Source organism: Camellia sinensis, chromosome 2 (genome assembly GCF_055761805.1).
Source record: "Camellia sinensis isolate YWXY chromosome 2, ASM5576180v1, whole genome shotgun sequence".
NCBI lineage: Eukaryota > Viridiplantae > Streptophyta > Magnoliopsida > Ericales > Theaceae > Camellia > Camellia sinensis.
Window position 1 is genome coordinate 196,866,822 of NC_138962.1, and position 12,684 is coordinate 196,879,505.

Sequence of the window (12,684 nt, forward strand, 5' to 3'; positions counted from 1 at the left end):
AGAGACAGACAGACAGACAGAGAATAGTGATGAGTTAGAAAGAGAAAGAGAAGAGAGAGACAAAGAGAGAAAAAGATAGAGAGTGGGAGACAGAGAGAAAAGAGAAATGAACAAAAGAGATAGAGAGAAGAGAGATGAACGAGAGAGACAGAGAGAGAAAAGAGATGAGAGAAGAGATAGATGAGTGAGAGACACATAGAGAGAAAGAAAGACAGATAGACAGACAGACAGGCAGACAAAGAAGAGTGATGAGTGAAAGAGAGAAAGAGAAGAGAGAGAGGAAGATGAAAAATTGGTGAAAAGAGACAGAGAGTGGGGTAAGAAGAGATTAGGGATTTTTGGTTTTGGGCGGGGTGGCTTGAGATTGAGGATTTTTTGTTTGGGTTGGGGGGGTTACAGAACGGGAATGGAAAAAAAAATGGGGGGAAACATAGCAGGAATGAAAAAAAAAAATTCGGTCACAAATGAAATTTAAACAACAAAACGTGGTTTAACCTTTTTTTTTTTTTTTTTTGCAACGGGGGTTGCCGTTGCAAAAAAAAATATTTTTTGTTAAAATATTTTTTTTTGTAGTTAATGAATTTATTTTTTTTTAAAATTATTTTTTTTAGTTATAGATTGAAAATTTATTTGTTTTATTTTTATTTTAATGAAAAAAAATTATTATTATTTTTTTTTTATCAAAAAGTCACATTTTTTTGCGACGGCAAGTTGTGCTGTCTCAAAAAGGCACATTTTTCGCGACGGCAAGTTGTATCGTCTCAAAAAGTCACATTTTTTTTGCGACGGCAAGTTGTGCCGTCTCAAAAAGTCATATTTTTTGCGACGGCAAATGTGCCGTCGCAAGAAGTTCCGTCTCATAAGCCCACTTTTCTTGTAGTGTAGAGTAGATGAAGTGGCAAGGGTGAAGGAGAGGTAATGGTAGTAGGAGTGGTAGTAGTGGTAGTGGTGGCAATGGTAGTAGTAATGGTAGTCGTAGAGGTGAAGTGGCGACAGTGGTAGTAATGGTGGTAGTGGAATGGCGTTTGCAGTAGCGGTGAAGGTGGTGAAGGAGATGGGTGGTGAAAGAGAGAGAGATGAGTGAGAGACAGATAGAGGAGAGAAAGAGAGAGAAAGATACAAAGACAGAGTGACGATGAGCGAGAGAGAGACAAGTGGTCGCTCAAAGTGTATTTTCTTGTAGTGGATAGATAAATCGAGAGGGAGCTCAGTAAATAGAGAAGACGGAAGGGAGAGAGTGAGCAACACGAACACAGTGAGAGAGAGAGAGACAAAAAGATAAAGAGAAAGAGAGTGAGAGACAGAAAAAGAGACAGAGAGAGAAGAGAGATGAACGAGAGAGACAGAGAGAGAGAGAAGACAGATGAGCGAGAGAGACATAGAGAGAAGAGAGATGAACGAGAGATGAATGAGAAAGACAGAGAGAGATAGAGAGAAGAGGGATGAGCGAGAGAGACAGAGAGAGATGAGAGAGATAGAGAGAAGAGAGATGGGTGAAAGAGACAGGGAGAGAAAAGAGATGAGAGAAGAGATAGATCAGTGAGATACACAGAGAAAGAAAGACAGATAGATAGAAAGAAAAGAGTGATGAGTAAGAGAGAGAAAGAGAAAAGAGAGAGGAAGATGACAAAATAGGTGAAAAGATATAGACAAAGAGAGAGAAAAAAAAGAGCTAAAAGAGATAAACGAGAGAGAGACAGAGAGAGATGAGCGAGAGAGATAAAGAGAAGAGAGATATAGAATATAGACAGAGAGAGAAGAGAGATGAGAGAGATAGACAGAAAATAGATGGACGAGAGACACAGAGAGAAAGAGAGACAGACAGACAAACAGACAGAGAAGAGTGATGAGTGATGAGTGAGAGAGAGAAAAATAAGAGAGACAGAGACACAGAGAGAAAGAGAGAGACAGACAGACAGACAGACAGAGAAGAGTGATGAGTGAGAGAGAGAGAGAGAGAGAAGAGAGACAGAGACAGAGAGATAGGAAGATGAAAAAATGGGTGAAAAAGTTCCGTGTCTAAAGCCTCATTTTCTAGTAGTGAGTCGTCTCTATCATTCATGGGTAGAATAGAGATGCCGATTAGGGAATTGTATATTTTATATAAAAATCAAATTGAAATACTTTATACAATCACACCTATTTAGGGAGTGTGATTAAATATATATATATATATATATAAAGTTACACTTATTTAAAAAGTGTGATTAAAAAGTAGTAATGTATATATAATCACACTTTAATTAAAATGTGTGATTAAAAAATATATATATAATCACACTTATTTAAAAAGTGTGATTAAAAAGTAGTAGTGTATATATAATCACACTTTAATTAGAAGGTGTGATTAAAAAATATATAAATAATCACACTTTAATTAGCATGTGTGGTTAAAAAATATATATATAATCACACCTATTTAAAAAGTGTGATTAAAAAGTAGTAGTGTATATATAATCACACTTTAATTAGAAGGTGTGATTAAAAAATATATAAATAATCACACTTTAATTAGTATGTGTGGTTAAAAAATATATATATAATCACACCTATTTAAAAAGTGTGATTAAAAAGTAGTAGTGTATATATAATCACACTTTAATTAGAAGGTGTGATTAAAAAATATATAAATAATCACACTTTAATTAGAATGTGTGATTAAAATATATATATATAATCACACTTGTTCAAAAAGTGTGATTAAAAAGTAGTAGTGTATATATAATCACACTTTAATTACAAGGTGTGATTAAAAAAATATATATATAATCACACTTAATTGAAAAGTGACATAAAAAATAAATATTATCACACTCAATCAAATTAAGTGTGATTAAAATATCAATCTAATTTTTTTTATCACACTTCCAATAAAAGTGAGATCTTTTTTTTTGTCAAAGTGTGATCTTTAACTATTTTTGTAGTAGTGGTCGGAGCTGGAGCTGCTGCTGCCGCTGCGACGAGCTGGCGGTGAGGCGACGACAGCGGGCGGCGAGGCTCGCAGCCCTCTTCTTCCTTCTTCTTCTCTCTTTCTCTCCATCTCCCTCTTCCCCCTGCGTTTCAGTTTCAGACTGAAAATGGAGGGAAAAAATGAAAAAAAAAAAAAAAAAACCTAATGCCCAAAACGATGTCGTTTTGGGCATTAGGGAGATTCGGAGGGAGAAAGTCTCGAGCTACCAAACATTATTCATATGGAGAAACATCAAATCAGTGCAGTTTTATAAAAATGGTAATAAATGAATAAGAAAAATTAATAATTATAATTATAATTTTTTCCATAAATATATAGTATATTTTTTAAAATCTCATTGGTGTGCAATTATCCCAGAAGATATTATGGATCATTTTGAGAATTAATTATTTTAATTTTTTTTATAAAAAGACGTGTAAAAAAAATTAATAAAATTAATCTCAAATTCATGAAAAAAATGAACAAAATGTAATAGAAGGGATAAATTGGATCAATTTAGAAAATTGGATAACTTATTTGAATAAAAAAAATTAGTTAGGAGCGTAATAAAGAAAAAAAAAATACCAAAGTTTAAGGAGTTCTAATATATTTACTCTATAACATAAGTCTCTACAAGTGTTGGATGAGTTTGGGGTTCAAGAGAAAGGTCAAGTGAAAGGGGCAGTCCGTTGGTTGCTTCTTGGTAGTTGTTCCTATGCACAAACAAGGTGGGTTGGGGCTTAGGAGGTATTTTGAGCGCAAAGGTCCTCTCAATGCTCTAACGCTCATGCCAAATATTAACCGAACTATCTCACGACCTTCTAGTTCTACAAATAGAATTGTTCCATTATTATTATCAACAAAATATAACAACTCTTACCCTTTGCTCAAAGATAATCCACTGAATAAGGGAGATCTATAGCATAGTCATAGTATATTTCTATTAAAGCATATTTACAATATATTACTTTGCATATTTGTTAGATTTCCATATTTCTATATGTTTTCTTATTCTCAGGGTTTATTGATTAACTCTATATAAATACTATATATAGGCCACCTCTTGTAATAGTTCAATACAATAATATAATATACAACATTATTTAATATATAAAGATTCTCTTATTTCTCTCTCTATACAATTATCTTAACATGGTATCAAAACTATAAGATCTAGCCTATCTTTCTGGTTCACTGGCGAGAGGCCAATTGGCAACCTTACCTTCGTTGCCCGTTGGAGTTTCAACACATACCTGTGTTAATCCCAATCTCTAACAACCAATCAACCACCATCTCCGCCGCGATCGTCAAATCTCAATCTTCTGCTCTTTCAATATAGATCTGAATCCAAATCAAAATTCATTTATTTATTGTGTTTCCGCACTTTCTCTTAGTTCTCTCTCTTTTAATCTCAAATAGGTTTCTATCTTAAAACCTATTTGAGTTTGAGGGGGGTAGTATCCCTATATCATGGTGAGCATGGTGATACATTATGTGAACCATCAAAGTAAAGAGAAGTTGAGTTCTTGATATCATTCGTATTAACAAATCAGATACAGAGAAGATCTATTTATATACAACAGTAGGTAATGGGTAACCTGACCATAACTGCCTAACCAACACTTAACTACTTGTGGTTAATTCCAAACAAACTAACTACCTCTACCTTATTTACACATGTGCCAGAATGCACTGGTACACTGCAGCATGTGGAGCTTGCTGCTTGACTGAAGATGTCTTGGCTGAAGCCTTGGCTTGAGTGGACTGAGTGGCTGGTGGCTTATCTGGTTGCTTATCATTCCCCCTCAAGCTTAGTGGACTGGGAAGGACATTGTGTTGGTGCTGAAGATATTGAAATCGAGCAACAGATAGTGGTTTAGTAAAGACACCAGCAACTTGATCAGAAGTGGAGATATGACAGATATGAAGCTTCTTGGAGGCAACTCGTTCGTAAACAAAGAGATAATCGACCTCAATGTGTTTAGTACGGGCGTGAAACACAGGGTTGTTACTCATAGCTATGGCAGATAAGTTGTCACATCATAGGGTAGGCACAGGAACAAAGATATGAAGTTTAGTAAGCAACATCCCAAGCCAACTAAGTTCAGCTGAAGTTTGTGCTAAAGCCCTATATTCAGCCTCAGAAGAAGATCTAGACACAGTTGGTTGTTTCTTGGCAGACCAAGAGATAAGGTTAGGACCAAGATAGACACAGTAACCAATGGTGAACCGTCGATCAAGGGCATTACCTGCCCAATCTGAGTCTGAATATGCATTGAGAAGAAGAGGTCCAAAAGTGAAATAAAGGCCATAAGATATGGCGCCTTTAAGATACCTTAGTAATCTTTTGACTGAGGTAAAATGACTAGTCATAGGTAAGTGCATAAACTGACAAAGATGATTAACTACAAAGGCTAAATCTGGTCTGGTAAGGGTAAGATATTGAAGTGCTCCGACCAAACTTCTGTACAAAGTTGGCTGAGAAAAGAGAGAATCATCTGCTGCAGTAAGAGAACTGGAAGTGGACTTAGTAGCCATGGGAGAAGAGTAAGATTTGCAGTCACTCATACCAGCCTTGGCCAACAAACCTGAGGCATATTTTTGCTGAGAAAGAACATAACCAGAAGCAGTTTTGGTGACAGAAATACCCAAGAAATAATTGACAAAGCCAAGCTTCTTCATGGAAAAGGTTGTATGCATATGAGTAATGAAAGAGTTAACATAGAGAGGATTACTTCCTGTGAGAAGAATGTCATCTACATAGATGAGAAGAATGGTAATAGCAGTAGAAGTTTTCTTAATAAAAAGAGAAGAGTCACAATGGCTTTGAACAAATTTATGAGTGAGAAGAAAGTTGAAGAAGGTAAAGAACCAAGCTCTAGGAGCTTGCTTTAAACCATAGAGGGCCTTGTGTAACTTGCAAACAAGCTGAGATTGATTAGGTTAAACAAAACCTTGAGGTTGGACCATATAAACTTCTTCTTCAAGAACACCATGGAGAAATGCATTAGATACATCAAGCTGCTTGATGGGCCAATCAAAATGTAGAGCAATCAAAATGTAGAGAAATCAAAATGTAGAGCAAGACATAACAGAATTCTGATAGTTGGTTGCTTAGCCATAGGACTAAAAGTCTCATGATAGTCCACCCCTTCAGTTTGAAGAAAACCCTTAGCAACTAACCTTGCCTTATATCTGGCTATAGAACCATCAGAATTTTTCTTGATTCTATAAACCCATTTGCAGCCTATTGCTTGTTTTCTAGGTGGAAGATCAACTAAAGACCAAGTGCCTTGTTTTTGTAATTCTTGAAATTCTTCAAGCATAGCAGTCTGCCAAACAGAGGAAGAAATTGCTTGTTGATAGGTTTGTGGTTCAGACTGAGGAGAGGAAGAAGAAAGACAAGCAGTGAGAGAAGAATGAGGAAAATTTGATTTGGATATGGTAATCATGGGATGAGTATTGGAAGAAATACATGGAAGATCAATAGAAATTTTAGAAATAGCAATCTGATCAGATGGAACTGTGGATAGAAGAGGAACAGAAATGGAAGAGACTGGGTGAGCTTCTGAGTGAGTTTCAGGAGCAGAAGAAGAAGCTGCCTAGGCTGAAGAAAAGTCAGCAGTAGGAGAGAAAATTGATGGCTTGAGTGGGGTTGAAGGAAGGTCAGTAGTAGGAGAGAAAATTGATGGCTGAGCTGCTAACTGAGGGACATCAGCAGGTGAAGCTTGAGAAGAATGTGTATGTTGAGGTGCTACAGGGGCAGTCTGAGTTGTTGCGAGAGCAGATAGGAAAGGTGAAGCTGAAGAAGAAGAAACATGTGTTTGACAGGAAGAACCGGACTGATCTGAGGGAGACCAAAAGAAATTCAGCAACTGTGGTATTGAAGATGATGCAGAAACAGAAGAATGAGAAGACTGAAAAGGAAAAAAAGATTCATCAAAGACCACATGTCTAGAGATATAGACTCTTCATGTGGCAGGATCAAGGCACCTATAACGTTTAATAGAAGGTTGATAACCAAGAAATACACAAGGAATAGATTTGGTTTGAAGTTTATGAGAGGTATAAGGTTTAAGCCATGAATAGCATTGTAATAACCCTGACCAATTATTAACGTTAATCCATGATTAATTATGCCTAATTAGCAATTAAGGTGAAATTCTGAATTAAAACACGTGTGTGTTGCATTGTTGTGTTTATATCTGTTAGGCGTAGAAAGATCTGTTCATGTTTTAGTTTTGGTTTGCGAATTGAAAGCCTTATCGGGGTTCGAACCAGAAATTGACTTGATTTATGTGCTAATTAGGATTTATAGAATTTTATGGTAGGTTTAATTAAAATTCGGTTCGGAACGATTAAACTAGATTAAAATAATGCCATTTGTTTACTTTTGAATAAATTACTACTTATTAGGCTAATTGAGCCCCACTCACCTCTTTTATTCATCTTGATCACACTTGAGCCCATTCTAAAAGAGAAAAACGTGAGAGAGGGTGAGAGTAGGGGAATTTGGTTCAAGAATTAAAGATTGAGCTCAACTCAAGGAGGTGCTAAGAATTGTTGATAATTGAAGAAGATTTGTAGAGCCTCAACCTTCATTTTTGGAGATTAAAGCCTCTAGGTAAGAGACTAAGCTCTTCATTGAGTAATTGAGTTAGATCCAACAAGATTGTTAGTGAACTAAGTGAATTCATATAGGAATTGTACTAGAATTGGACCATACCATGCATGTATGTACATTTTCTTGCAAATTGAGCATGATTTCAAAGGTTTCTTTCATGCATGTGTTAACCTCACTTACATTTTGGTCATTCATCATGTTTTCCATTAGATTACCAAGTTTGATTATGTTTTGGGAGTGTTTGATTCAAGAAAAATTCATGTGTATTGTGTTCATAAATTATCCTTGAGCTTCATGTTGAATTTTGCGTAATTGGTATCCTTTTGGGCCATGATTTATTGAAATGATGCTTTATACATGTTGTTTTATGAATCTCTAGGTGTTTTCCAAAGTTTTGGGCCCAGAAAATTGAGTTTGATGCATTTGAAGTTGAATTTGAGCATGGTGGTCAAATATGGGAATTCTAGATTTTTTATCCACGCTCGAGCGGGGAACTTTACGCTCGAGCGTGCACTCTGAGTACATGCGCTCCGCTCGAGCGTCGAGGTTTACGCTCGAGCGTGAAATGCATATACCCAGAAGTTCTTGTGTTTTGCAGTCCGCTCGAGCGAAGGTTTGAGTCTCACAATCGAGCAGAGGTCGAGCGTCCGTCGAGCGTGAAAATCATGCATCCAGCACTTTTTCAAGAGTTTACAGTCCGCTCGAGCGGAGAAAGTCACGCTCGAGCGTAGCTTCATTGTCTACATGTCCGCTCGAGCGGGGGAAGCCACGCTCGAGCGTGGACCTTATTTTCAGCAAGTTTTAAGAAATGTTTTCCAATGCATTCTTGCATCCTCATTCCATCCTAGACATTCCTAGGCCATGTTTGAGACTCTATAATGAGGATTAAGGGTTATAAACACACTATGAGCAAACGACATAAGTTATATACAATTCGAACATGTGTTTCAAGTATGTATCTGTTATGTGTCATGTAGGTGACGTGCCGCGTACTGTTTGACCAATCTGCTCCGTCTATTTGTCTCAAGGCCAACTCTGAGTAATAACTTAGTAAAGTTATGTTCAGCCTTATTTATTTTCTGTGTGATAAATTAAGATCTGTTTTCTGAAATGATATGTTCTGTACAATGAATAATTGTCTAATTTTGATATATATTCGTGACATCCTTAGCATCATGTGATATCTGTTGGCTGTTACCCGGTATTGGAGGTTCCTTTATGGAACTTAATCTGTCTGCACTCTGTTACCCATACCGGAGGCTCCGTTATAGGGGCTCAGTGTATTTATTCTCTATTACCCAGATCCGGAGGTTCCTTTATAGAACTGGTTATCCGTAACCATTACGTGTCTGCATCTGTTCTATATTATCTCTGTTAATGCTAATGGATGTATCACGTATACTTAAGCATACCTCATGATTTCTGTATATGATCTGGACAAATTATGAATTTGATATGAAATTGAATGATGATTTCTGAATCTGTACGGACTCATTCATTGAAACCACTTTACTCTGTTATTATTCACTGTGCTTTCGCTCAGAGTTTATATTATGTATGTAGGTGAGCCGGCGCGTGATCAGGGCCAGAGTTGACGGCCTTCATTTCTGTTTTTGTCAGCCAACCGTTGTGCCTCCCGAGGAGGTTCCGATCGAAGTCTAGTTACACAGCTATTTTTGTACTTATGCTAGTCTCTGTCTATTTTGTAAAGTCAGGTCCTAGAAATTACACTTTTGTAAATGTTTCATAAATATTGATGTCCTACGACTGAGACGCTTATGTATATTCAAGTTTTTGAAATCTTCTGTCCCATGTATGTTATCACAGCTCATTGAACCTTGTCTATTCTGTATAATGCTTCTGCAGCCCCTTATTATATGCTTATCTGTTCAGAGACCTTTGGTAATCCACAGATTACTAGCCGGTTACGATCCTAAACTTACAGGGGCGGGTTTGGGTTGTGACAAGCATCTACAACCAAAGGATCTCAAGAAAGTGTAATCAGGTTTTTGTTTGAACAAGACTTCATAAGGAGTGAGATTTTGAAGTTTGAGTGTGGGATGTCTGTTAACATGAAAGACAGCAGTGGCAAGTGCATCAAACCAGTAAGCCAAAGGAAGAGAAGATTGATGCATAAGAGTCACAGTAGTCTCTATGAGATGCCTGCGTTTTCTTTCAGCAACACCATTTTGAGATGGTGTATGAGGACAAGTAAGTTGGTGCTCAATCCCTTTTTGTTTTAGGAAAAGTTGAAATGGCTTACTCAAATACTCTCCCCCATTGTCACTCCTTAAAACTTGAAGGTAAGTATGAAACTGAGTTTCAATAAAACTTTTAAATTCAAGAAATTTGTCAAACACTTCACTTTTGTAATGAAGAGGAAAAATCCAAGTAAATTTGCTAAAATCATCAATGAACAACACATAGTATTTAAAACTAGAAATAGAAGCAGAAAATGGGCCTCAAACATCTGTGTGGATAAGGGCCAAAGGTTTATTAACAGTGGAATTGGACAAAGTAAAAGGCAACCTATGACTTTACTAACACAATAGTGTTCACATAGACTGATGTTCTTGTTAGACAAAGCTGAAGACTTAGAACCTAAGTGGTGATGAGCCATGATGTGATGAAGCTTCTTGGAAGATGAATGACCAAGTCGAGAATGCCAATCAGGTGAAGAGGAGGCAGCTAAAGTAGTAGAACATGAAAGACAGACTGATGAAGGAACAGAGGAACCAGCAGAGGATGAAGAGATGAGTGGATAAAGGCCATTGGAGTAGCAACCTTTATACAAAATATTCTGAGTATTCTTGTCCTGAACAAGAAAGAAATCTTTATCAAAAGTAATAGTACAATCATTATCCTTGGCTAACTGATGTACTGAGAGTAAATTTGAAGAAAGAGTAGGCACATGCAGTAGTTTGGTAAGATGAAAAGGAAAAAAAGGAGTAGGAAGGAGTCCTTTACCGGTATGAGCAATGGGAAGAGTAGAACCATCACCAATAGCCACTTGATCATGACCTTGATACGGGTGATAAAGAGAGAGATTACGTAAATCATTTGTCATGTGGTTAGTGGCTCTAGAGTCAAGAAACCAGTTGGTTTCAGATGAAGAGGGTGAAGAGATTGAGGGTGCATAAGCAGAGGCTACATAAGCTTGGCTTTGACCTAGAGAGGAATTGAAGGATGAAGAGGAAGCCTGAGAGCTCTGAAAAGCAGCATCCAACCTGTGTCAACAATCTAGAGCAATGTGGTTTGCCTTTCCACAGATTTGACAGATTAAAGAAGCATTAACAGTGCTGTTTGCAAAGCTAGAGCTAGGTCTTGTGTTGTGTGCAAAGCTATATCTGCTTTTCTGAAATTGATTTGATCCTCCTCTCTGATAGTGACTAGACAGTTGACTTCAAAACCTACCTTCATCCCTTCCTCTGAAAGTGTCTCTGCCCTATAATCGCTTTTCTGACTACCTTTATTAGACTAATGTCCTCGATGAGCAATATAGGCAGCAGATCCTGGTATTTCTGAAGCTTGTTGATGCTTAAGAGTAGACTCTATATGAATAGATTCAGAACACAGAAGAGAGCAGAGTTGATCCACAGCAATAGGATCTGATCTAGCTCTTATAGTAGTTTTGAAAGTATTATATTCCTCAGGTAATCCATTCAGAATTAAAAGGACTAAATCCTCATCATCAAAAGATGAAGAAGCCAAAGCAGCTGATCTGCAAGGACTTTGAATTTGTTCAGATATTCTTCCATAGTTGATCATTTCTTAACAATGTGACTCAATTTGTTCTTCAGTTGATGGATGTGAGATTGAGAAAGAGAAGTAAACCTTTTGGCAAGAGTATGCCAAACATCATGACTAGTTTGACAGTGAATCACAGATGTGAAAAGTGAAGGTGATAGAGTTGCTGTTATGCAGCTCAAGAGATGTGCATCAATTGTAGTCCACGGAGTATGCTTTGGATTCAGAATTTTGAGATTTTTTTAATCTAAGATAACTGGTGAAGGACATAACTCAGATCCATCCACATAGCCAGGAAGCTTGGTTGCTCTTAAGATGTTGTAAAATTGATTCTTCCAAACTATGTAATTGGATGAATCAAGCTTGAAAGTAACAAATGCATTATGATTTGAGATCAACAATGTGAGGTTTGAAGGAATTGTAGAAGATGACTCTGGTACACCTTCTGGTACACCTATGGTGATGGAAGAAGCCATTGATGAGCTTCTTGAAGAGCAGTGCTCGTAAGAGCCTAGGGCTCTGATACCATAAAGAGAAGTTGAGTTCTTGATATTATTCTTATTAACAAATCAGATACAAAGAAGATCTATTTATATACAACAATAGGTAATGGGTAACCTGACCATAACTGCCTAACCAGCACTTAACTACTTGTGGTTAATTCCTAACAAACTAACTACCTCTACCTTATTTACACATGTGCTAGAATGCGTTGGTACACTGCAGCATGTGGAGCTTGCTGCACGACTGGAGATGTCTTGGCTGAAGCCTTGGCTTGAGTGGACTGAGTGGCTGGTGGCTTATTTGGTGGCTTATTAGGTTGCTTATCACAAAGCCGCCCCTTGGCACACCACTTAAGCCACCCCCTGGTGCACCCTTTCATAGGCCGCGCCCATGGCGCACTCTTTTATATATCACTGTTCAGTACCACGTCATAAGTTATGTGTATGTCACGTCTACTGGTTCAACATCCATTCCTGTTCAAGTACCTCTCAAGGCCTATCACATCAATGCCTCCCAAGGCCCCTAGCAGGCCCTTATAATTTACCCTACCAGCAAGCTCTTCTTCATTGCCCATAGTAGGCCTTTTCGTTTGCCCCTAACAACAGGCTCTTTCGTTTGCCCTCGTAGGAAACTCTCATTTATTTTTGTTTTGTTCTTCCAAACTCAAGTTAGTTTACCTACTTGAGTTTGGGGGGCTGTTAAAGAATATCTATAAATATATTACTTTTCATATTTGTTAGGTTTTCATATTTCTATATGTTTCCTTATTCTCATAGTTTCTTGATTGACATTCTATATAAGTCTTATGTATAGTTCACCTCTTGTAATAGTTCAATATAACAATATAATATACAACATT

General features: G+C 37.2%; 1 protein-coding gene across 3 annotated transcripts in view; it reads right to left on the reverse strand.

Moving 5' to 3' along the window:
- LOC114292578 (uncharacterized) overlaps positions 1–12,684 on the reverse strand; it is a 43,165-nt gene that overhangs the window by 13,602 nt on the left and 16,879 nt on the right. The gene's annotated exons all lie outside the window — the stretch shown is intronic.